The sequence below is a fragment of the Bos indicus genome, chromosome 26 (genome assembly GCF_029378745.1).
Source record: "Bos indicus isolate NIAB-ARS_2022 breed Sahiwal x Tharparkar chromosome 26, NIAB-ARS_B.indTharparkar_mat_pri_1.0, whole genome shotgun sequence".
Taxonomy (NCBI): domain Eukaryota; kingdom Metazoa; phylum Chordata; class Mammalia; order Artiodactyla; family Bovidae; genus Bos; species Bos indicus.
This window is the reverse complement of record NC_091785.1, coordinates 39,180,562-39,206,943: the sequence shown is the minus strand read 5'-3', so window position 1 is coordinate 39,206,943 and position 26,382 is coordinate 39,180,562. Positions and strand designations below refer to the sequence as shown.

Here is a 26,382-nt window from a genome sequence, read left to right as displayed (position 1 = left end):
TGATGACCTAGAGGGCTAGGATGAGGGGGTGGGAGGGAAGCTCTTAGAAAGGTGGGATATATGATTCCCAGGTGATTCATGCTGTTGTACAGCAGAAAATAACACAACACTGTAAAGTAATTACACTGTAATTTAAAAAAATTATTTTTAAAAAGTGGAGAAGCAGTAAAAAAATGTTCAACTTAAAAAAAAAAAGGCATTTTAGTTAGGGCAAGTCCAGAAGTCCCAAATTCTACCTTTGGCCTATCTTCTCTAGTGAAAGTGAAAGTGAAGTCGTTCATTTGTGTCCAACTCTTTGCAACCCCATGGACTGTAGCCTACTAGGCTCCTCTGTCCATGGAATTTTCCAGGCAAGAGTACTAGAGTGGGTTGCCATTTCCTTCTCCAGGGGATCTTCCCGACCCAGGGATCAAACATGGGTTTCCAGCATCGCAGGCAGATGCTTTACCATCTGAGCCACCAGGGAAGCCCTTCTCTAGCTAGACGTAGTTCCAAAACAGAAGGCAACTCAGGTAAGTGAGAGGCCAAGGAATCATTGGCTGTTTGCTCCAAACCCCATGGCAGAGAAAGGAGGTAAGGTGGGCTGCATGGGTACTGCCCCTCTTGTCCATGTTGGTTGGCCCCTGAGGCCTGCTTACAGGTTCTGAAGTCTCGTATTTCTTACCCCAGAACTTAGATTTGAGTGTCAGACTTTGCAATCGTGATAAGGGGAAAAGTCAGCTTTCACACAGACCCATCATCAGGCAGAAATACAACCAGTGGCAAGAGCCAGGGAGCCAAGTGCAGAGCTGGTGCAGGTCTGGAGGAGAAAGGGGAAGGGAGGAGAGGTGGTTTGGTCATGTGCTTTTGGGGAGAGAGCATGCCTGCCCTTTCCTACTCCTGCTATCGTTTCACAGAAAGGGGCAGAGGCAAGAGCCACACTCCACCCAAGGTCCCTGTAACTGAGTAACTGTCCACTGGCAGGTGTGGCCCATCTTGAGTTTCAGAGAAGCTCCTCTTGACCTCGGTGGGATCAGGCGTAGGGCCAGGGGAGGACAGGAAGGACACTGAATTCCTTCTCTCGGAGGACTTATAATATTTTATAAGTGAAATTGACAGAGTTCTGGAGGCTTCATAAATGTTACGTGGCTTCCTTGCCCCTCTCCTCCAGGAGCTCAGTCCCCTCCGTCCAAGCCTTTCAGATGGTGAGTACTGTCACCCTTGCTCCCCACTGGGTCAGCTGGCGGGGACAGAGCTCCCTCTGCTGGCTCACACGCTGGAGACTTCCAGATGTTGAACAGAATCCTTCCTATGTGACATCAACTGCAAATAATTGTCATCATAACGACCTGTAACAACTTATTATCCAGTACAAGTATCTATTGCTGTAGACGAATACTCTAATATAAAGTATAGCAAGGACTCTGGAATCAGTTCAGAACCCTTAACAGTGACCTATTTCTTAATTTCTGAGCCTCAGTTTTCTCATCTGTACAATGGGTATAATAATACTGGCTTAGGATCCAGTTAGCAAAACAGAAATTATATTAGTTGGTTTAACAAAGAGAAGTTGGGGGAACTTGGTACACGTGTTGGAGGACTAAAAAAGACAAAAATAGGTATTCTGAAGCTACAGATAATAACCACAAGCAGCAGCTACCATTCCTTTGGTGGAGAGAAGAGGTTGGGGTTATCAAAACTGCCTCAGTCATCTATTGCTACTCAATAAACTGCCTCAAAGCTCAGACACTTCACATTGCCTGGGTTGGCTGGACAGTTCTTCTGCGGGTCTCACCTGGGCTCACTCATGCTGCAAGCTTTTGCTGGAAAGCAGGCTGAGACATGCTGAGGGGTTGGCCTGTCTCCCTCTGTCTGTTCATCCTCAAGGAAGCTAAATGGCGCTCCCTCAGGGAAGCCTGGCTTGCTATAGTCCACAGGGTCGCAGAGTCAGATACGACTGAGCAACTGAACAGCATACAGCAACAGTCCAAGAAAATGAGCCCCAAAGCACAAGTTCTGACCCATCCTCCTGTTAGCTGATATCCCACCGACCACAGCAGATCACTTGGCCTAGCTTGAGTTATGGTGGAGGGGACTCCACGAGGGCACTGACCTCAAGACGTTATCATCCATCAAGGGTCACTGGTGTAACAATTGATCACAAGGACCTATGGGATCTCCAGCTACTGCTCAGGACCTTGGAGGAGGGCCCTCATGGATCTGGGGTGTAGACAGCTGAAAAGTGGGAACTACCCAGCCATGCTGGGAATGTGGAAAGAAGTTGGAAATTGGAACCATCTGCTGTTCCCGGCAAACAAATAGGAAGAAGTCCCTTCTGCCTTCCACACTCCCCCTTGTGGCCCTTTTTTGGCCAGCTGTGAGAGAAGATCTGGAGCTTACAGACTCCCAGCCCTGGCATGAATCTCAGAGCCAGGGCGGAAGGTGGGCACTGAAACAGTACCTCCCTTCCCTTGCAGGTGTGGTGAAGACAGGCACTGTCTGCACAGCCCAGACGATATGTTCAATTATGGGTAACTATTCGTAAGAAGCTTTTTGGCCACAAGGCATGTGGGATCTTAGTTCCCCATTGTTGTTGTTCAGTCACTAAGTTGTGTTTGACTCTTTGTGACCCCGTAGACTTCAGCACGCCAGGCTTCCCTATCCTTCACCATCTCCTGCAGTTTGCTCAAACTCATGTCCATTGAGTCGGTGATACCATCCAACCATCTCATCCTCTGTGGCTACCTTCTCCTCCTGCCTTCAATCTTTCCCAGCATCAGGGTCTTTTCCAGTAAGTCAGTTCTTCACATCAGGTGGCCAAAATATTGGAGCTTCAGCATCATTCCTTCCAATGAATAGTCAGGGTTGATTTACTTTAGGATTGACTGGTTTGATCTCCTTGCTGTCCAAGGGACTCTCAAGAGTCTTCTCCAGCATCACAATTTGAAAGCATCTATTCTGATGCTCAGCCTTCTTTATGGTCCAACTCTCACATCCATACCAGGGATCAAACCCATACCCCCTGCATTGGAAGGTGAAGTCTTAACCACTGGACTGCCAGGGAAGTCCTGGAGATAATGATTTTTAATTCTTTTTTCATCTTTCTTGAGCACAATTGCTAAACTCTCACTGTACTAAACTACACTGTACTATAACTCTCACTGTACTAAGTACCACACAGTGAGATAAAATTTAGAGATAGCTGAGGTTTTTGTTTTATCACAGTATTGTGTTACTGCCCTGTGGCTCTTATCCATAAATGCCATGACATTTATCATCTCAAGTTTCCCAAGTGGCTCTAGTGGTAAAGAATCTGCCTGCCAGTGCAGAAGGTACAAGAGACATGGGTTCAATCCCTGAGTCAGGAAGATCCCCTAGAGAAGGGCATGGCAACCCACTCCAGTATTCTTGCCTGGAAAATTCCGTGGACAGAGGAGCCTGGTGGGCTACAGCCCACAGGGCCGTGGAGAGATGGACATGACTGAGCAAAACACAGGCTATTTATCATCTCAGGCCAGAGTGTGTCAGGAATTAGGACTATTACAGCAGTTCACAGAGCATCTGAGTGGATTTTTCAAACATGTAAGACACTGGTCTTGAGAACTACACTTTTCAGTTGCAAGAGCTGGGTTTATTGAGAGAGGAAAGATTTCCTGAGGTCTCAGAGACCAAGAGCCTGGAGGACTCAGATTACAGAGCTCATACCAAAAGGTGCAGAGAGGAAAGGAAGCCATGAGGTCTGTGGAATAGTTTTTTTGTTTTGTTTTTTCCTGCTCCAAAGGAGATGGTAGTGACAAAGAGAGAAAGAATCAGAGGGGCTTAAATGGATCTGATATGTGGGGCTGCAGGAGAGGCCCTGTACTCTGGTCTTACCAGGAGTCATACGAGTTTACACAAATTGCCATGGGAATGTAAGGATAGATTGACTTATTCTGTCTCAAAAAGCCAGGAACAGCCTCATATCTGCAGGACACAGACAACACTCAAACTGGGAAAATGAAATGAATCAGGGATCTATTTACGAAAGTGTGGGCAGGGTTTAGCAACAGCCACGAGGAGGAGTTGCTACAGTAGCCTAGTACTAATAATAACTGGGAGCTATCAACTACTACTTTTAGGCCTGACGGAGCAAGAAGGAGGACCAATTACTAGAACCTGGTGAGCTGTATGTTGAAGACTGCTGGTTATGTTTTAGGGGACGTGACCAGCTGAGGGTAGCAACCCAGTGGCTAGGAAGTTGTGGGAATAAATACTGTCTTTTCTTTCTTCTAACCTCCTAATACAAGGGTTGCTAGATTACATGGGAAATACCTATGCTAAAATATTGCTGAAATTCAAATTTAACTGGGTGTCTTGTATTTTATCTGGCAAGACTAGCCGGTACTCCCCATTTGCTGAACCAAGACAGAAGCCAGAGCCCAGGACAAGCTATTGATGCAATCATGGGGTCCCTTTGGGTTTTATTTTGTAGTCAATAGGGATAGTGGTAGATTTTCAGGAAAATGATAAATATTAAGTAATACTTTATTTAATATTCACAACAACACTACTTGTGAGAGTAGAGTGAACGTGTTAGTCACTCAGTTATGTCCACTCTTTGCAACCCTATGGACTGCCTGCCAGGTTCTGTTGTCCATGGAATTCTCCAGGCAAGAAGACTGAAGTGCGTAGCCATTCCCTTCTCTAGGGGATCTTCCCAACCCAGGGATCGAACCAGGGTCTCCAGTATTGCAGGTAGATTCCTAACCATCTGAGACACCAAGAAAGCCCAGTGATAGCATAAAATGCACATTAATGAAAGAATGAATAAACTGCAATGGTCACAAAGTGGAATGTAACACAGCAGTGAAAATAAACTAAAGACACAAACAACAACATGGATTTTTTGTTGTTTTTAACCATCTCAGTTTATTGGTATTTGGATTTTTTTTATAAAAACATCTTAAATAAAAATAGCTAAACAAAAAATAAAGTATATTTAACTTATGTAGGGTACAATGGCACCCCACTCCAGTACTCTTGCCTGGAAAATCCCATGGGCGGAGGAGCCTGGTAGGCTGCAGTCCATGGGGTCGCTGAGTCGGACACGACTGAGCGACTTCACTTTCACTTTTCACTTTCATGCATTGGAGGAGGAAATGGCAACCCACTCCAGTGTTCTTGCCTGGAGAATCCCAGGGACGGGACAGCCTGATGGGCTGCCGTCTATGGGGTCGCACAGAGTTGGACACGACTGAAGCAACTTAGCAGCAGCAGCAGGCAGCAGGGTACATATCTTAAATTTAATGTACATATTATTTATTTTATATACATATTGTCTTATGTTGATATCCTAATCAACCCTGAATAATCATTGGAAGGGCTATTGCTGAAGCTGAAGCTCTAATACTTTGGCCACCAGTTGAGAAGAGCCAACTCATTGGAAAAGACCCTAAGACTGGGAAATAATTGAAGGCAAAAGGAGAAGAGGGCACCAGAGGATGAAATAGTTAGATGACATCACTGATTCAATGGACATGAATTTGAGCAAACTCTGGGAGACAGTGGAGGACAGAGAAGCCTGGCATGCTACAGTTCTTTGGGTCACAAACTGTCAGACAAAACTAAACAACTGAACAACAAAAACAATTTTTTAAATTGCATTTATTTATTAGTTTAGGCTGTGCTGGGTCTCTTGCGTGGGCTGCTCTCCAGCTGCAGAGAGCGGGGGTTACTCTCTAGTTGTGGGGCATGGGCTTCTCACCGTGGTGGCTTCTCCGGTGGGGAGCACGGGTTCTAGGCTCTTGGGCTTCAGAAGCTGTGGCTTGTGGGCTCAGTAGTCGCAGCTCCTGGACTCTAGAGCACAGGCCCAGTAGTTGTGGCACACAGGTTTAGCTGTGGGATCTTCTCAGATCAGGATCGAACCCATTTCTTCTGCATTGGCAGATGGATTCCTAAGCACTGAGCCACAAAGGAAGCCCAACAACTATTTTTAACATAATTATTATATTCCAGATTCATTCTCAACCTCTATGTATCATTAAGTAGGAAGTTTTGTGTTACCATACAGTTTATTTTCAGTAGAATAATTTTCTTTACACGATTGCCTCGTGCACTTTTAGCATATTTTTATGATGGTATAATTATTATGTAGTCAGGTAACTATGACAATAGATGGGAAAACAGTGGAAATAGTGACAGATTTTATTTTTGGGGGGCTCCAAAATCACTGCAGATGGTGACTGCAGCCATGAAATTAAAAGATGCTTACTCCTTAGAAGAAAAGTTATGACCAACCTAGACATATTAAAAAGCAGAGACATTGTCAACAAAGGTCCATCTAGTCAAGGCTATGGTTTTTCCAGTGGTCATGTATGGATGTGAGAGTTGGACTATAGAGAAAGCTGAGCAGTGAAGAATTGATGCTTTTGAACTGTGGTGTTGGAGAAGACTCTTGAGAGTCCCTTGGACTACAAGGAGATCCAACCAGTCCATCCTAAAGGAGATCAGTCCTGAGTGTTCATTGGAAGGACTGATGCTGAAGCTGAAACTCCAGTACTTTGGCCACCTGACAAGAAGAGCTGACTAATTTGAAAAGACCCTGATGCTGGGAAAGATTGAAGGCAGGAGGAGAAGGGGACGACAGAGGATGAGATGGTTGGATGGCATCACCAACTCAATGGACACGAGTTTGGATAAACTCCAGGAGTTGGTGATGGACAGGGAGGCCTGGCATGGTGCAGTCCATGGTGTTGCAAAGAGTCAGACTGAACTGAACTATTCAAAATCAAGCTATAAAGCAGTTCTATTATAGCCCAAATCTCCACAGACTCTTCTATAGTCAACTCCTCGTCCAGCCCTCAACCTCTGGCAACCACTTACCTGTCTTCCATTCCTACAGTTTTGTCTTTTTCAGAATTTCATATAAATGGAGTCGCACAGCATGTAGACTTTGGAACCTGGCTTCTTTTGAATGAAAGAATAAAGCATAATGTATTTGAGATTCATTCCTCTTGTTGCATGCAAATTTCATTCCTTTTCATTGTTAAGTGGGATTCCATTGTATGAATAGTGTATCAGTTTATTCAGAAGTTTAAGGACATTTAGGATATATATCAATCAGGACTGATATGTATCAATCTCCAGAAAAGTAGATCCAGTAGGATACATATATGTGTGTGGGTGTGTGTATACACATCTCTCTCGCTCTTGCTCAGTTGTATCTGACTCTTTGTGACTCCATGGACTGTAGCACACTAGGGTCCTCTGTCCATGGAATTCTCCAGGCAAGCATACTGGAATGGGTTGCCATTCTCTTCTCCAGGGCATCTTCCTGACCCAGGAATTGAACCCAGGTCTCCCACATCAGAGGCAGATTGATTACCATATGGGCCACCAGGGAAGCCTGTATATACACATATATATGTATATATATTTATACATATAATACATGCATATATACATCTATAGATGCATATATACATCTATACCTATCTATATCATCTGTATCAATATCTGCATCTGTGTCTATCAAGAAAAAGAATTCATTCTGAGGAATTAGTTCATATGAGTGTGAGACAAGTCCAAAAGCTGAAGGGTAGGCCAGCAGTCTGGTGACACAGGCAGGACTTCTATGCTACATTTTCAAGGCAGAATTTCTTCTCTGGGAAATGTCAGTGATTGCTCTTTAGACCCTCAAATGATTTAATGAGGCCCACCCACATTATTGAAGATAACCTTCTTTACTAAGTAAACTGTAAATGTTAGTCACATGTACAAAAATATCCCCACAGCAGCATCTGGACTAATGTGTGACCAAACAACTGGGCACTGCTGTCTAACCGAGTTGGCATAAAATTGTCACAAGATATGTCCAGTGTTTGGTGACTATGAATACAGCTCTATAAACATTCCTGACATGGGTTTTGTGAAATGAAATAAACTTTCATTTCACTTGAGTAAATAAATCAGAGTGGGATAGCTGGACCATATAGTAATTTTTATGTTTAATTTTATAGGTAACTGCCAGATTGTTTTCCAAAGTGGTTAGAGGTGAGAAATTAACGTAGAGTCTCTTAACTGATGATTGTGTTCAATTTAGGGTCCTGATCTAACAGACTTGAGATAGGGGAGTTGAAGGACTATAGGAAAGAGCATCACGTTAAGGACTCTGGAGAACCTAACAGACCCTGGTCCCCACTGTCACAAACCACAGACTTGAGGACCCTTTTCATCAGATCAGAGGTTGGTGACTTTTTGAAATTGTTTCTAAATGACTTTGCATGCAGCAGAGGCTGAGATTGCTATGGGCTGGTTTTTCAACATGTCTATGTTCCTCATTTGTCTGATTTTAATTTAGATCAGCCTTTTGCTACATGTTTTAGTTGGTAGATTTTACAAAAAGTAAAGGCCTTTCATCATTTATAGCACCCTCTTAGGTCTGCTGCTAAGCTGCTAAGTCACTTCAGTCGTGTCCAACTCTGTGCGACCCCATAGACGGCAGCCCACCAGGCTCCACCATCCCTGGGATTCTCCAGGCAAGAACACTGGAGTGGGTTGCCATTTCCTTCTCCAATGCAGGAAAGTGAAAAGTGAAAGTGAAGTCGCTCAGTCATATCCGACTCTTAGTGACCCCGTGGACTGCAGCCTACCAGGCTCCTCCATCCATGGGATTTTCCAGGCAAGAGTACTGGAGTGGGGTGCCATCCTCTTAGGTCTAAGGCTTAGCATTGGGGAGGGGAGGGTTAATTTTTCCATTGGTGCAACCATGTTGATGCTTTCTTTTCTTTGTAGATGAATTCTAATTTTTATCAGCTCTATCTATGTAGTTTTTAAAATATCAACATGTATAAGGCTTGTCAGGAAACCAGAAATTCTGGAACCTCTTCCATTTCCTCTTCCCAGAATCATCCGTTTTCAGTATTTACTCCCTATCTTTAAATAGCTTGACTGTATTTCCATTTCCCGGTTCCTCAATTTTAGGTATTATCTATTGACTTCAGCTATAAAAGATGAGAATTTATCTTTCACCCCTCATCTACCACACAAACACATATTTTGCTGTAATATAATTTTGGTTAAATCAATTTTCAGTGTCTTTATTATGACCATGTAAATGTTATGCACAGCTGAGCCAAACAATACAATTACTTCTCCTATCCAATATAAATTCCTTTTCATGGAGTTGGTAAGTGTCTTATTTTCTGCTTGGTTTTTCATGTACTTGTTTACATTATCTCCCAATTCTCCCTCAGTTGTTTGCTCTCCTTTCAGTAAAAGCGAACAAACTAGGTATTAATTACATTTCACCTTCTTGACAAAATGTCTCTCAGACTCTTTTTAAAAGATTGCGGTAAAATATATACAACAAAATTTACCATGGATACCATTTTTAAGTGTACAGTTCAGTGGCATTAAGCACATTCGTTTTAGACAGCCATCAGCACCATCCATCGCTGCAACGTTTTCATCATCTCAAACTGAGACTCTGTGCCCATTAAACACCGGCATCCGCCCCAAACCCCCAGCCCTCACCCTTCTACCTACTCTCTGAATTTGACTATTCTAGGCCCCTCCTATAAGTGGAGCCATACAATATTTGACCTTTGTGACTGGCTTATTTCACTTAGCAGGATACCTTCAAGGTTCATCCACGTTGTAGCATGTGTCGGAACCGCCTTCCTTTTGAAAGGTGAATAATAATTTCATTGCACGTATAGGCCACGTTTTGTTTATGCATCCATCCATCAGCGGGCACGTGTGTTGCCTCCACCTTTTGGCTGTCGTAATGCTGCTATGAACATGGGTGTATGGTTTCTCTCTGAGATCCTACTTTTAATTTCTCGGGGGTATATATTCAGAAGTGGAATTCTTGACTCATATGGTAATTCTGTTTTTAATTTTGAGGAACTGCCATACTGTTTTGCACCATTTTACATTCTCATTGACAGGGCCCAAGGGTCCCAATTTCTGCTCATCCCCGCCAACACTTGTTGTTTTATTTACTTTTTCTGGCATTTTCCATAGTATCCATCCAAATGGGTTTCGGGTAGGAGCCTTTCCTTTTGACTGATCTTTATCAATTTTCTAAGGTCGTTTCTTTGATTTTCGTTATGTGTTAGTGTCCTCTCATATTCTCAGCCCTCCTTCCATACCCTCCCCAGGAGATACTTTCTCTCGCCTCAGACCTCAGTTACACCTACAGATTTTTTACTCCAGTAGCTAGTCTGGGTCCCTGAGCTCTAGACTTCCATATTCATTTGAATGCTGGGCAGCTTTAAATATATGTGCAATCATTGAAAGCAAAACCAAATGTACTTTCCCTAAAACCCGCTCTTCCTGTGTTTCTAACTCAGTGAAAGAATTCACCATCTGGGAAGATAGGCAAGCCATTAACATGGGAGCTAGCTTGTTTTTTTTCCCTTCTCCCACCTTACTGCCATCCTGTTATCTTGTATCCATAACTTTGTCTTTTTCATTGCTACTCCCTGCTGCTGCTGCTGCTGCTAAATCACTTCAGTCGTGTCCGACTCTGTGCAACCCCATAGACAGCAGCCCACCAGGCTCCCTCGTCCCTGGGATTCTCCAGGCAAGAACACTGGAGTGGGTCGCCATTTCCTTCTCCAATGCATGAAAGTGAAAAGGGAAAGTGAAGTCGCTCAGTCGTGTCTGACTCTGTGTGACCCCATGGACTGCCACCTACCAGGCTCTTCCGTCCTTGGAATTTTCCAGGCAAGAGTATTGGAGTGGGTTGCCATTGCCTCGTGCCTAAATCTACTCAATTTGTAACTCCTTTTCTCTTACTTGTTGAAATTTAGCCCAGAAGCTCTCTCAGCCTGAAATCTTTCATCCCTGTGATAATCTAGACACCTGCTTGAGTTTTTCTGCTCCAGTATAGGCCTGATACTATTCCTCCACTTAAAACCTCGGAACACATGTGGAAGAGAACCCTGGTGGCGCAGTGGTAAAGACACAAGAGACCCAATCCCTGGGTCAGAAAGATCTCCTGGAGTAAGAAATAGCAACCTACTCTATCTAAGCAACTCTATCTATCTAAGAATACTGATTCAGTATTCTTGCGTGGAAAATCCTATGGACAGAGGAGCCTGGTAGGCCTACAGTCCATGGGGTCGCAAAGAGTTGGACACTACTGAGCGACTTCACTTTCTTCTTTCTACCAGATCCAGTGTTCTTGCCTGGAGAATCCCAGGGACAGAGGACCTGGCAGCTTACAGTTCATGGGACTGCAAAGAGTCGGACACGATCGAGTGACTGAGCACAGAGGGACTGAGAATAGATGGATTCTTCTAGGGAAAAGCAGAAAGGAGAAGACTAACCCTATGATTCGAACTTCTCATGAAGATAATAATTTTATGCTGACAACAGGCATAGACCAGAGAGCCCGGAAACAAACCTGTGCATGTCAGAAACTTTGGCACAGGACTCTGGTAACCATGAAGGTACCTTACTCGAAATTCCCTCCAAGAGAACCTGGGGCTCAGAGCACAGTTAGTGGACAACCTCTAGATCTCACCCAGATTAGAAGACAGCAACTTTATAGCCACTGCAGCATTTGTGCAGAGACCACGCTCTCACCCAAGGCTGCTTTGAGCCAGTGGCTGAGACAGCAGGGGTACAGGAGCAGAGCCATTTCTGTCTGACATGGGTCTCCACTAAAAGGCAAACTTTCCTCTGAGGGTCTCCAATGACCTCGTCAACGTTAGCTCCAAGTTGCACCAAGTTGGAGGCAATTCCTAGCCAAACCTCCTTGCCCACTTCCCTTTTCACAAGTGTCCAACAGGTATTGTGGGATTTTTGCCTATTCCTGTCCTATTTCACCCTTCATAAATTTTCCTTCAATGCATCTCTTGATCTTCTAAGGACCCAAATTACATGATGACACAAGGAGCATGTCAGATCAAATGGGAAACACTGTGTGGAACTGTTCAATGAATGGAATTTTAAAATAATGATTATAAATGTGGAAAAATATGAAATTGGATCTCTACCCTATATTTGTATAAAATTTAACTCCAGGTAGATTAATGACTTAAATTTCAAATATTAAGTTTAAAAACTTTTAGTAGACTCCATGGATGAGTATCTTTTGGAATCCGTGATTTAGAAGTTGAGGTAGGAAAATATTTCTTAAACAAGACACACACTCCAAACAGATTTGACCACTTTAAAATTAAGCACTTTGGGGACTTCCCTAGTGGTGTAAAGGTTAGGAATCTGTGCTTTCACTGCTGAGGGTGTGGGTTTAACCCTTGGTCCAGGAACTAGATCTCGGAAGCCACTAGGTACTGCCAAAAATAAATAAGTAATTAATTAAAAAAATTAAGCACTTTTGTTCATTAAAGGCATTTAAAGAGACAGCTTACAAACTGGGAGAAGATATTTGCAATATACATAACTGAGAAAGGATCAGCATCAAGAATTCCTTAAAATCAATGAAGAAAAGCATATATAACCTAATAGAGAAATGGACAAAAGATATAAACACGCATTTTTCAGAAGAGGAAACACAAACCTCCCAGGATCGCATCTGGAGAATGGCTTGTATTCTGCCAGCTTCGGAGTCGGGAGGGAAAGCAAGCCTGGCAGAGGTACCCATTCCATTCCCAGTTTGCTCAGTATCTGGTGATTGGAAGACACTCTGCAACAAGAGTATAAAAAAAAAAAAAAATAAAAAAATAAAAAAAAAAATAAAAAAAAAAAAAATAAAAAAAAAAAAAAAAAAATAAAAAAAAAAATAAAAAAAAAAAAAAAAAAAAAAAAAAAATAAAAAAAAAATAAAAAAATAAAAAAAAAAAAAAAAAAAAAAAAAAAAAAATAAAAAAAAAATAAAAAAAAAAAAAAAAAAAAAAAAAAAAAAAAAAAAAAAAAAAAAAAAAAAAAAAATAAAAAAAAAAATAAAAAAATAAAAAAAAAAAAGTAAAAAAAAAAAAAAAAAAATAAAAAAAAAAAAAATAAAAAAATAAAAAAAAAAAATAAAAAAATAAAAAAATAAAAAAAAAAAAAAAAAAAAAAAAAAAGAGGAAACACATATGGCTATTAAATATGAAGAGACACTCAATGTTATTGATTATTAAATGCAAATTAAGTCCACAGTGAGCTAACATCTTGATTGATAAGTGTAAAAAGTCTGACAAAGCAAGTGTTGAAGAAGTTATGGATCCACTCATAAAACCTCCTATATAATCCTAATGGGAGTGCAAATCTGTGTATCCACTTTGGAAAAAACATTTGACATTATCTTCTAAAATTGAATACTCACCACCCCATGACTCAACAAACCTACTTTTACATATAGACTCACACAAACCAAAGAAAGCTCTTGTAAATCTGTAACAGAAGAGTACAAAAATGTTCATAGCAGCATTGCTCACAGTAGCAAAAACCTAGAAGAAACCCAAATGTCCATTCATGAGAAATCAGACAAAATCTGATATGTTCACCAGCTGGCATCTTATACAAGAGTGAAAATGAATGAACTAAATACATAAAATATGGCTGAATCTTACAGTGTATAAAGTGTATGAATTTCATACAGTGTATGAATGTTACAGTGTATGAAAAAAGTTCAAAAAGATACAAAGACACCATTTCCCCCCTCCCACTTTGTAGTGGACTTTATTTCTGAGCAGTTTTGAGGTCCATCACTTCATGGGAAATAGATGGGGAAACAATGGAAACACTGTCAGACTTTATTTTTTGGGGCTCCAAAATCACTGCAGATGGTGACTGCAGCCATGAAATTAAAAGACGCTTACTCCTTGGAAGGAAAGTTATGACCAACCTAGACAGCATATTCAAAAGCAGAGATATTACTTTGCCAGCAAATGTCTGTCTAGTCAAGGCTATGGTTTTTCCGGTGGTCATGTATGGATGTGAGAGTTGGACTGTGAAGAAGGTTGAGCACCGAAGAATTGATGCTTTTGAACTGTGGTGTTGGAGAAGACTCTTGAGAGTCCCTTGGACTGCAAGGAGATCCAACCAGTCCATTCTAAAGTAGATCAGCCCTGGGATTTCTTTGGAAGGACTGATGCTAAAGCTGAAACTCTGATACTTTGGCCACCTCATGTGAAGAGTTGACTCATTGGAAAAGACCCTGATGCTGGGAGAGATTGGGGGCAGGAGGAGAAGGGGACAACAGAGGATGAGATGGCTGGATGGCATCACTGACTCGATGGACGTGTTTGAGTGAACTCCGGGAGTTGGTGATGGACAGGGAGGCCTGGTGTACTGTGATTCATGGGGTTGCAAAGAGTCGGACACGACTGAGCCACTGAACTGAACTGAACTGAAGGTTACAGAAAAATGGTGCAGAAAGTACAAAGTTCCGATGCTGTAAAGAGCAATATTGCATAGGAACCTGGAATGTCAGGTCCATGAATCAGGGAAATTGGAAGTGGTCAAACAAGAGATGGCAAGAGTGAACGTTGACATTCTAGGAATCAGTGAACTAAAATGGACTGGAATGGGTGAATTTAACTCAGATGACCATTATATTACTACTGCGGGCAGGAATCCCTCAAAAGAAGTGGAGTAGCCATCATGGTCAACAAAAGAGTTTGAAATGCAGTACTTGGATGCAATCTCAAAAACAACAGAATGATCTCTTTTCATTTCCAAGGCAAACCATTCAATATCACAGTAATCTAAGTCTATGCCCCAACCAGTAACGTTGAAGAAGCTGAAGTTGAATGGTTCTGTGAAGACCTACAAGACCTTTTAGAACTAACACCCAAAAAAGATGTCCTTTTCATTATAGGGGACTGGAATGCAAAAGTAGGAAGTCAAGAAACACCTCGAGTAACAGGCAAATTTGGCCTTGGAATACGGAATGAAGGAGGGCAAAGACTATAATAGAGTTTTGCCAAGAAAATGCACTGGTCATAACAAACACCCTCTTCCAACAACACAAGAGAAGACTCTACACATGGACATCACCAGATGGTCAACACTGAAATCAGATTGATCATATTCTTCGCAGCCAAAGATGGAGAAGCTTTATACAGTCAACAAAAACAAGACCAGGAGCTGACTGTGGCTCAGATCATGAACTCCTTATTGCCAAATTCAGACTGAAATTGAAGAAAGTAGGGAAAACCACTACACCATTCAGGTATGACCTAAATCAAATCCCTTATGATTATACAGTGGAAGTGAGAAATAGATTTAAGGGACTAGATCTGATAGATAGAGTGCCTGATGAACTATGGACTGAGGTTCGTGACATTGTACAGGAGACAGGGATCAAGACCATCCCCATGGAAAAGAAATGCAAAAAAGCAAAATGGCTGTCTGGGGAGGCCTTACAAATAGCTGTGAAAAGAAGAGAAGTGAAAAGCAAAGGAGAAAAGGAAAGATATAAGCATCTGAATGCAGAGTTCCAAAGAATAGCAAGAAGAGATAAGAAAGCCTTCCTCAGCGATCAATGCAAAGAAATAGAGGAAAACAACAGAATGGGAAAGACTAGAGATCTCTTCAAGAAAATTAGAGATACCAAGGAAACATTTCATGCAAAGATGGGCTCAATAAAGGACAGAAATGGTATGGACCTAAGAGAAGCAGAAGATATTAAGAAGAGGTGGCAAGAATACACAGAAGAACTGTACAAAAAAGATCTTCACAACCCAGATAATCACGATGGTGTGATCACCACCTAGAGCCAGACATCCTGGATTGTGAAGTCAAGGGGGCCTTAGAAAGCATCACTACGAACAAAGCTAGTGGAGGTGATGGAATTCCAGTTGAGCTATTTCAAATCCTGAAAGATGATGCTGTTGTTAGGTAGGTAGAATAGGGAAAAGGAGTCCAAAATGGCGGTGGCTAAAAGACAAGGAAGGTCAAAGGAAGGTCCGAGGACCAGAGTGAAGACTTCAGGTAGAACAAACAGCACTCCTGGCAAAGCCCAATTTGCATAAGGCAGGCCCAGGTGGAGGAAAAAACATATAAAAGGAGGAGCCAAAGCGCTTTCTCTCCCATGTGTGCGCGCACACGCGCGCTCTCTCTCTCTCTCTCTCCCCCTGTCTCTCTCCCCCCACCCCCCCACGCACTCCTCCACTCTCTTCTCTTGAGTCTTGGATTCTCCTGCTATCTTCTAAATAAAATGGAGCTGTAACACTGATTTGCCTAAGAGCTGTAACACGGTTTGTCCAAGACCCGAGAGCTGTGATGCGCCGAGAGCTTTAATGTCCGTTGCTCCAAATCTTTGTTGTGATGAGACAAAGAACCGAGGAACATACACTCGCGTGACATCTCTGGTGCCGTGACTCGGATATAACCTGGCTGAAACAACCTCTGCGTGGAAGAGGCCAAGCACAACAGGAGCCCAACTCAGCAAAGCTCCCGCACTAGAAGCGGAAGGCGAAGAAACCCAGCGCAGGGGAAGGCCCATCGTGCTGGAAACCGGGACAGCGAAAAATGAGCTCAGCAGAAAGCTCACACAGCCTAGTCTCAGATTCCAGAAGACCTCCAGTTCAGGTAAGAAAGAGGTCCTCGCTCCTATGACTGGAGGGACCTTTACAATCTCCCGTTTCTTGTTTCCTCGAACCTCCCGCAAACAGGCGGGTGGCAGGGGCACAATTGAGGGACTCTGGAGAGGCTACTCCTCAGCATGTCCCAGAGGCGCTATCTGCTGAGCCCCAGTAGCTGTTACACAAGCCGAGGGAGGTTCTTCTGTCCTTTCTCTTCTCTGTGCCAAGGATCAGACCAATGAAACTGTGAGCACGGGTCAGATATTTAGTAAATTTTTCTGACGGGCTATGAAGGGGATTCCTTGGCATGTTTTTCCCACTGCTTTTTCCTCCTGTCCTTCAGCTCTCTCCCGGGACTCAAGCCCGGCCAAAACTAATGAAACTCAGGCTCTGATGTCTCATTGCAAAAATTCATTGAGAGACAAAGCATAAGAGGTAGATTTGTTAGGATCCAGAAAGAAGCCACCCTTCAGGGTGTGAACCATTGCCAAGGGCAAGGGCTGAGGCCATGGTATTAGGCTTGGCTAGGTTTTGTGAGGGGATGGAATTCATATGCTAATGAGTGAGAGGATCATCCCAGCCATTGGGGAACCACTCACTCCTCCCTCTTCTGACCTTGTGCCTTGGCGCTGTCTTGCCACCTCTGGGTGTGTCTGTTGGCTTATAGATTGGGGATTAAGGTTTATTTGAATTTGACTTGTCATCTTGGACCCAATTGATTTTAATTGGTTTACATTATACCCTTGTGCTATGCCATTCTTTCAAAGTTTGTGCTCTGCCCCCTTCCCTCCCGTTTCATGCTCTTTTCCTGAGCCCCATCCAGACCCACAAGGTTGCCTCTACAATCTTCTGGAGAGACAACCAGAAAATAGTTGGCCTTGGGAGGGAAATACTCTATAATATCCAACCCCCTAATCCTACCCAATACTGGTCACACTGGAGATGTTGGGGACGCCCAAACTCTAGTCCGGGGGGTCCCAGGAGGTCATCACGCCTTGACCTGCCTAGGGATCGGTCTTCGAAAGGTTGTCACACCTCAGCCTGTTCGGGGATCCTCTAGTCCCAGGGGTCCCAGGAGGTCATCACGCCTCGACCTGCCCAGGGATTAGATCTCTAGGAGGCTGTCATGCCTCAGCCTGCCAGGGGATCTGCCTGTCTGGGGATCTGCACCCTGACCCGGGGACGCCTGGCTCTCAGGTTGCAACAGTTCTGGGTAGGATAAACTTCAGAAAGACTCACCCTTAAGGAAATCAAAAGAGGTCTTTTTCTTCCCCTGTCATGACTGTCTTTCAGATGGGAAATAACCAATCCACTTCCCGGCAGATGCCCTTGAATTGTATCCTTGATAACTGGAAGCTGTTCGACCCTCTAGCTCTAAGGAGAAGTCGTTTGAAATTCTTTTGTGCCACTGTGTGGCCACAGTATCCACTGGGGGACGAGGAACACTGGCCTGAGGATGGAACTTTAAATTACAATACCATCCTGCAACTAGAATTATTCTGCAAAAGACAAGGGAAATGGACAGAGACCCCCTATGTCCAAATTTTCTTCCGACTAAGAGATATGAAGGAACTCTGTCTTAAGTATGGGATTGTAGTATGCCCTAAAAGTGAGCCCACTAGGCAAATGGTGTTAGGCACAGGCAACCAAGAAAAGGAACCCCCTCGTGAAGGCTCACCTCCCACAGCTCCCGAGTTGCCTGGTGCTCCTTCCTCGTACCCAAACGTGCCCCCATATCCGTGAGCACCTCCTCCACAAAAGCCAGCTAGAGTATGTCCCTTAGTTGAAATTGGAGGAGAATTCGGACCAGCCCGGGTCCATAAGCCCGTCTCCCTCTTAGAACTAAGGCAGATCAAACAAGACCTGGGAAGCTATACAGATGACCCAGGCAAACATATAGATACATTCCAACATATTACCTTGGCCTTTGACTTGACGTGGAAAGACATCATGGTCATATTTAGTCAAACTTTATCTGATCCTGAACATACCAGGGTCTTAAAGGAAGCCCGGAGGTATGCAACAGGGCTCACATGTCCAGTGATAGATACCCAGTAGGGGAAACTGCAGTCCCCTCCTCTGATCCTAATTGGAATTATAATGACCCGGAGCACATCTGGGAAAGAGATCATTTTCTAATCTGTGTGAAGGCAGGACTGAAAGCAGCCCAACAAAAAGTAATTAGCTATGCTCGGGGCTCAGCAATAACTCAGGAGCCCAATGAGAACCCCATTGCCTTTCTGGAGAGGCTAAAAGAGGCACTCCAAAAGTTTACCAACCTGGACTTAGACTCTTACATGGGACGGGTGATTTTAAAGGACAAATTCCTGTTCCAATGTACATCAGATATCAGAATTAAGTTACAGCAGCTACAACAGCAGGACCCTGCTGCCTCTTTAGATGAGATGGTCCAGACAGCCACCAATACCTTTTATAACAGGGAACAGGAGAAGGAGGCCAAGGCCCAGAAGGAGAGAAAGAAAGAGACAAGGCATGCCCAGATCCTGGCTGCCCTCCAGAGAAGCCCTATGGCAAACCCCGAGTCCTTGAGGGACAAGGCACAAGACAGATGCCTGATCTGTAGACAGGGGGGGCATTGGGCCAAAGAGTGTCCAAACCGTGACAAGTCTCCTAGAACGGCTTGCCACAAATGCCATCAACTGGGACATTGGGCGGCACTCTGTCCTCGGGACCCAAGAGCCTCAAGGTCAAGTGCCAAGCCTACCCTCAAGATGGTTCAAGAGGACTGAAGCGGCTCGCTCCAGCCAGCCCGCCTGTCACAGATAACCATCACGGGGCTGGAGCCAAGGGTGCAACTGGATGTGGCAGGTAGGTCCGAGAATTTCTTGGTTAACACAGAGGCTACCTACTCTGTCTTGATCTCCTATTCCGGAGCCTTCTCCTCCCAAACCTGTACCATTTTGGGTGCTAGAGGAAAAGCAACTACTAAAAGATTCACCCGAGCACTTCTTTGTTGCTGGGATGGACAAATATTTTCCCACCAGTTTCTGGTGGTCCCTGAGTGTCCTACCCCCTTATTGGGAAGAGATATACTCACTAAACTGGGGACCACCCTTGTGATGGGTAGAGCCCATAGAGCCCGTAGAGCTCTACAGCTCCTGGTTACTACTGAAGAACCCATTACACCTTCAATAGAGAGGGACCAAAAACTATGGGAAGACAAAATTAACCCCCAGGTGTGGGGCCAGGGGATTCCTGGACGAGCCCACCAAGCTGAACCGGTCATCATTGTCCTCCGAGATCCCACTCGGTTTCCTAACCAGAAACAATATCCTCTCAAAAGAGAGGCTCGGGAGGGACTACAGCCTTTAATAAATAAATTCCTTGCTTGTGGGCTATTGGTCCCCACCAGTTCGCCATGTAACACCCCAATCCTCTCAGTAAAGAAAAAAGACGGAACCTGGCGAATGGTTCAAGATCTCTGGATCACAAATGAAGCTGTAGTCCCCCTCCATCCCACAGTACCCAATCCCTATGTAACCTTGGGAGAAATCCCACCCAGTGCCAAGTGGTTTACAGTCTTGGATCTCAAAGATGCATTTTTTTGCATACCACTGGCTAAAGAATCCCAATACCTTTTTTCCTTTGAGTGGGAGGCCCCAGGAGAAAAACACCAACAGATGACTTGGACAGTATTACCTCAGGGGTTCAGAGATAGCCCCCACCTGTTTGGACAGGCCCTTAGCGGGGATCTCCTAGATCTGGACCTGAGACCTAATGGGAAAATATTACAATACATAGATGACCTACTAATCTGTTCTCCAGATGAGAAAAGCGCCCAACAACATGCAATTCAGGTTCTAAACTTCTTGGCAGAAAGGGGATATAAAGTCTCCCGTGCTAAGGCACAGATGGTCGAGACAAAGGTCACTTACCTGGGAGTTCAGATTACACACGGGTCCAGGAGGCTGTCCTCTGATCAGGTACAAGGAATCCTCCAGTTGCCCTCCCCCACGACTCGAAAACAATTGAGAGCTTTCCTGGGGCTAACTGGGTATTGTAGAATCTGGATACCCAACTATGGTCTAACTGCCCAGCCCTTATATGAAAGCTTAAAGGGACGAGATGATTCAATCCCACTGATGTGGGGAACTCCTCAAAAGAAGGCAGAGGCTACACTAAAACAGGCCTTAACTCAGGCACCTGCCTTGAGGTTGCCAGACCCAGAAAAAGCACTCCAACTTTATGTCCATGAAAGAGAGGGAATGGCCTTGGGAGTGTTAACTCAAAGGTTGGGATCTGAGCCCCAGCCTGTAGCTTACTTATCCAAGAGGCTCGATCCAACTTCCCGAGGTTGGCCGCCCTGCCTTCGAAATCTTGCAGCTATTGCAATCATGATAGAAGATACTTTAAAACTCTCCTTTGGGGGCAAACTATTTTTACCAGCCACCAAGTAAAACAACTCCTAAATGGGAGATGCTATTTATGGATGTCTGATCAAAGAATCCTCAGATATCAAGTAATGCTGATAGAAAATCCAGGCCTCACTACATCCCCTTGTGAGGTTCTTAACCCAGCCACTCTCCTCCCTACCCCCGAGGGCTCTCTCCCCTTTCACTCTTGTCTAGAAACCTTGGACCACTGGACAAAACCCCAAGAGGGATTGTCAGAAGATCCTCTGACCAATCCTGAGGAAATCTGGTACACTGATGGAAGCAGCTTTGTCTTGGATGGAAAAAGAAGAGCTAGATATGCAGTAGTCTCCAATTTTGAGACCATAGAGGCTAAGCCTCTGCCACCAGGCACTTCAGCCCAATTAGCTGAGCTCATAGCCCTGACTCGAGCTTTAGAGCTGGGAAAAGGAAAAAGAATAGCCATTTACACTGACTCCAAGTATGCCTTTCTGGTGCTACATGCACATGCGGCTGTTTGGAAAGAAAGGGGCCACTTGACCACCCGAGGGTCCCCAATCAAATATGGTGATCATATTCTTTGACTCTTGGAGGCAGTCCATCTGCCCACTGAGATTTCAGTCTCCCACTGTAAAGGACACCAAAAAGGGAACACGGAAGTGGCACGAGGTAACCAAGCAGCTGCTCAGGCAGCTAGGAGAGCAGCATTACAGAACCATGACCTAATAGGGATTGCCACCTTAGTTTCACAGACTAATTTGCCAGAAACTCCTTCATATACTGAAGGTGAGACTCTTAAAGCTAAGAGTGAGGGCTTTCAAGATCATATGGGGTGGTTCCAAAAGGAGGGACTCCTTTTTCTGCCTGGAAACCTCCAATGGAAGTTGGTTAACTCCTTACATGCCACTACTCATTTAGGAGAAAAGGCCCTCCAAAGATTACTAGAAAGGTCCTTCAGAGGAACAGGCTTCCAAACAACTGTAAGACAGGTGGTCTCCTCTTGTCCCACTTGCCAATTAAACAACCCCCAAGGAGCTCGAACGGAGAAGGCAATGCCACCCCACTCCAGTACTCTTGCTTGGAAAATCCCATGGACGGAGGAGCCTGGTAGGCTGCAATCCATGGGGTCGCTAAGAGTCAGATACGACTGAGCGACTTCACTTTCACTTTTCACTTTGATGCATTGGAGAAGGAAATGGCAGCCCACTCCAGTGTTCTTGCCTGGAGAATCCCAGGGACGGGGGAGCCTGGTGGGCTGCCGTCTATGGGGTCGCACAGAGTCGGACACGACTGAAGTGACTTAGCATTAGCAAGGAGCTCGAAGACCTCAGCTGGCCCAGTCCATCCAATGACGTGGGCCTACCCAGGAGAGGACTGGCAGATGGACTTCACCCAGATGCCAGTTTCTCAAGGGTACAAATACCTACTAGTTATGATAGATACATTCACAGGATGGATTGAAGGCTTTCCCACCCGGACTGAGAAGGCTGAGAATGTAATAAAAAAATTGCTCCATGAAATCATTCCAAGATCTGGTCTGCCCAGGTCATTACAAAGTGACAATGGGACATCATTTACTTCTAAGGTCACCCAAGGAGTCTCGAAAGCATTGGGCATTACTTATTATCTCCATTGTGCCTGGAGGCCTCAATCTTCAGGAAAGGTAGAAAGAGCCAATCAATTCTTAAAATCAGCATAAAAAAGATAACCCAGGAGACCTCCCTGGGATGGAAGGAGGCTTTACCAATAGCTCTCCTCTGCACCCGCATTGCCCCTAAGGAACAGGTTGGTCTTAGTCCTTATGAGATGCTATATGGGAAACCTTTTGTTTATGTCAATGGCCCCTTCCTAGATCCAGAGGTTCAGACCCTCCAGTCTTATACCATAGCCACTGGGCAATTCCAACAGGATATACGCTTGTGGGGTATGAACCAGGACCCAAAAGATTCTAAAGAGTCACCACTATATGCTCCAGGAACTCAAGTCCTAATTAAAGTCTGGAAAGATGGGTCCCCAAAGGCTCAACTCCAGCCCACATGGAAGGGCCCCCACCCTGTAATACTTTCTACCCCCACAGCAGTCAAGGTACCAGGACATGACTCCTGGATTCACTACTCATGAGTCAAGCCGTGGAAGAAAACAGAAGAGGACACTCGATACACCTGTGAGCCCCAGGGAGATCTCAGATACCTATTCAGAACTACCAATGAATGCCATTCTAATGAACACACCCAAAATCTGGTTTCTGGGGATAAGATTTCTCAGGATAACTCTAAGGAGCCAACACAGCTTGACAGAGATTGTACTCCAAGACAGACAGGAGATAGATCTTCTGATCCCTGAACAAGGAGGGACTTGAGCTATCCTGGTGATGTGAATTTAAAATTGACCAATGTCCCTACTGGTCCTTGTTATGCTATATTGCCATGTACTGTCAATTGTCTAACGTATTTTGTCTCTGCCCAGGTCAACCAGCTACAACATGCAGTGCCAGTTCAACAAAGATATAAAACTACAGCTGACCACAGAAAACATCACACGCCCTTGGACACCGCTATAAGGACTCTGAGGCTCGAGACTAGCAAGAGGGGGAGGCCCAATACCCCTTGCCGTCCCAGTTCAGCAGGAAGTAGCCAGAAAGATCTCGATGCCCCTATTCCCAAAGAATTGGGCCTCCCATCTCTTGAGAGGGGAATGTTAGGTAGGTAGAATAGGGAAAAGGAGTCCAAAATGGCGGTGGCTAAAAGACAAGGAAGGTCAAAGGAAGGTCCGAGGACCAGAGTGAAGACTTCAGGTAGAACAAACAGCACTCCCGGCTAAGCCCAATTTGCATAGGGCAGGCCCAGGTGGAGGAAAAAACATATAAAAGGAGGAGCCAAAGCGCTTTCTCTCGGACTCTATCTCCCGCGTGTGTGCTCGCACGCTCTCGCTCTCTCTCTCTCCCCCTCCTTCCCCACGCACTCCTCCACTCTCTTCTCTTCGAGTCTTGGATTCTCCTGCTATCTTCTAAATAAAATGGAGCTGTAACACTGATTTGCCTAAGAGCTGTAACACGGCTTGTCCAAGACCCGAGAGCTGTGATGCGCCGAGAGCTTTAATGTCCGTTGCTCCAAATCTTTGTTGTGACGAGACAAAGAACCAAGGAACATACACTCACGTGACACTGTGAAAGTGCTGCACTCAATATGCCAGCAAATTTGGAAAACTCAACAGTGGCCACAGGACTGGAAAAGGTCAGTTTTCATTCCAATCCCAAAGAAAGGCAATGCCAAAGAACGCTCAAACTACTGCACAATTGCACTCATCTCACACGCTAGTAAAGTAATGCTCAAAATTCTCCAAGCCAGGCTTTAGCAATACGTGAACCGTGAACTTCCAGATGTTCAAGCTGGTTTTAGGAAAGGCAGAGGAACCAGAGACCAAATTGCCAACATCTGCTGGATCATGGAAAAAGCAAGAGAGTTCCAGAAAAACATCTATTTCGACTATGTGGATCACAATAAACTGTGGAAAATTCTGAAAGAGATGGGAATACCAGACCACCTGACCTGCCTCTTGAGAAATTTGTATGCAGGTCAGGAAGCAACAGTTAGAACTAGACATGGAACAACAGACTGGTTCCAAACAGGAAAAGGAGTACGTCAAGGCTGTATATTGTCACCCTGCTTATTTAACTTACATGCAGAGTACATCATGAGAAACGCTGGGCTGGAAGAAGCACAAGCTGGAATCAAAATTGCCGGGAGAAATATCAATAACCTCAGATATGCAGATGACACCATCCTTATGGCAGAAAGTGAAGAGGAACTAAAAAGCCTCTTGATGAAAGTGAAAGAGGAGAGTGAAAACGTTGGCTTAAAGCTCAACATTCAGAAAATGAAGATCATGGCATCCAGTCCCATCACTTCATGGGAAATAGATGGGGAAACAGTGGAAACAGTGTCAGACTTTATTTTTGGGGGCTCCAAAATCACTGCAGATGGTGACTGCAGCCATGAAATTAAAAGACGCTTACTCCTTGGAAGGAAAGTTATGACCAACCTAGATAGCATATTCAAAAGCAGAGACATTATTTTGCCAACAAAGGTCCGTCTAGTCAGGGCTATGGTTTTTCCAGTGGTCATGTATGGATGTGAGAGTTGGACTGTGAAGAAAGTTGAGCACCGAAGAATTGATGCTTTTGAACTGTGGTGTTGGAGAAGACTCTTGAGAGTCCCTTGGACTGCAAGGAGATCCAACCAGTCCATCTTAAAGGAGATCAGCCCTGGGATTTCTTTGGAAGGAATGATGCTAATGCTGAAACTCCAGTACTTTGGCCACCTCATGTGAAGAGTTGACTCATTGGAAAAGACTCTGATGCTGGGAGGGATTGGGGGCAGGAGGAGAAGGGGACGACAGAGGATGAGATGGCTAGATGGCATCACTGACTCGATGGACGTGAGTCTGAGTGAACTCCAGGAGTTGGTGACGGACAGGGAGGCCTGGCGTGCTGTGATTCATGGGGTTGCAAAGAGTCGGACACGACTGAGGGACTGAACTGAACTGAACTACCACACAGTTTCTCCTATTGTTACTATCTTGCATTTATGTGGTACATTTGTTGCAAACAATGGGCCAATGTTGACATATGATTACTCACTAACAGTTCATAGTTTACATTAGCATTCACTCTGTGTTGTACATTCTATGGGATCCATCATTACAATACCACACAATAATTTCACCACTGGGTAAAAATGACCTGTGCTCCACCTATTCATCCTCATCTCTTGCAACCATTCATTTTTTTTTTTTTTAAACCAGTCCTGCCAATACCTTGGTTATAGTCCAGTGAAACTCAGTTCAGAACTGTAAGATAATACATTCCTGTCGTTTTAAGCCACTAAGAGGCACGGATCCATGATGAACTGCATTATGATAAATACAGTCCTTACCCAGGTCCAGTTCAGAGAATAAATCCCTTGAATAGCTTTTTATGGACTAGAAGACAAAGCCCAAACTCCTCAGCCTGTGTCAATCCTTAACAACATGGTTCTATAAACCCCCTGCTCTTCTCATCGCCTTATCCGACTAGTGAACACTCGGATGGAGAGATCTTCGAAACTTGTAAAGCCATTTCCCCTGGGGCTTCCCTGGTGGCTCAGTGGTAAAGAATCCGCCTGCCAATACAGGAGACGCAGATTCGATCCCTGAGGAAATGGCAACCCCATTCCAGTATTCTTGCCTGGAACATCCCATGCGCAGGGGATCCTGGCGGGCTACAGAGGTCGCACAGTCGAACACGACTGAGCACAACTCCCAGAGCAATTTACATGCCGCCAACCCAGGCTCGAATACCTATTTGAGGGAAAACGCGACCACAGGACGCGGCTGGCAGCTGGGAAAGTCGGAGGTGGGGCCCGGTGAGGGTAACTTGCAGCTCAGCGCGGGTCCAAAGTCCACTCTATCATCTTCGCCCGTCGCGCGGGGTAGCAGTTGATGACAGGAGGCCGGCCGCTTTGGTTAATACTGGGGGTCAGAAAGCCCCTGAGGGCTCGGACACCACGCGGAGTCAGAGCACTGACTTC

General features: G+C 44.6%; 1 long non-coding RNA gene and 1 other non-coding gene across 2 annotated transcripts in view; both read left to right on the top strand.

Moving 5' to 3' along the window:
* LOC139179992 (uncharacterized) overlaps positions 1 to 11,954 on the top strand; it is a 38,306-nt gene extending 26,352 nt beyond the window's left edge. Inside the window, exons 2-3 of the long non-coding RNA XR_011564305.1 lie at positions 8,060 to 8,202; positions 11,139 to 11,954. This is a non-coding gene — a long non-coding RNA (uncharacterized lncRNA). The remainder of the gene's footprint in view (positions 1 to 8,059; positions 8,203 to 11,138) is intronic.
* A 533-nt stretch (positions 11,955 to 12,487) lies between these two features.
* LOC139180056 (small nucleolar RNA SNORA7) lies at positions 12,488 to 12,627 on the top strand. The gene has a single exon (XR_011564400.1). It is a non-coding gene; the product is annotated as a small nucleolar RNA SNORA7 (small nucleolar RNA).
* Positions 12,628 to 26,382: the final 13,755 nt, after the last annotated feature.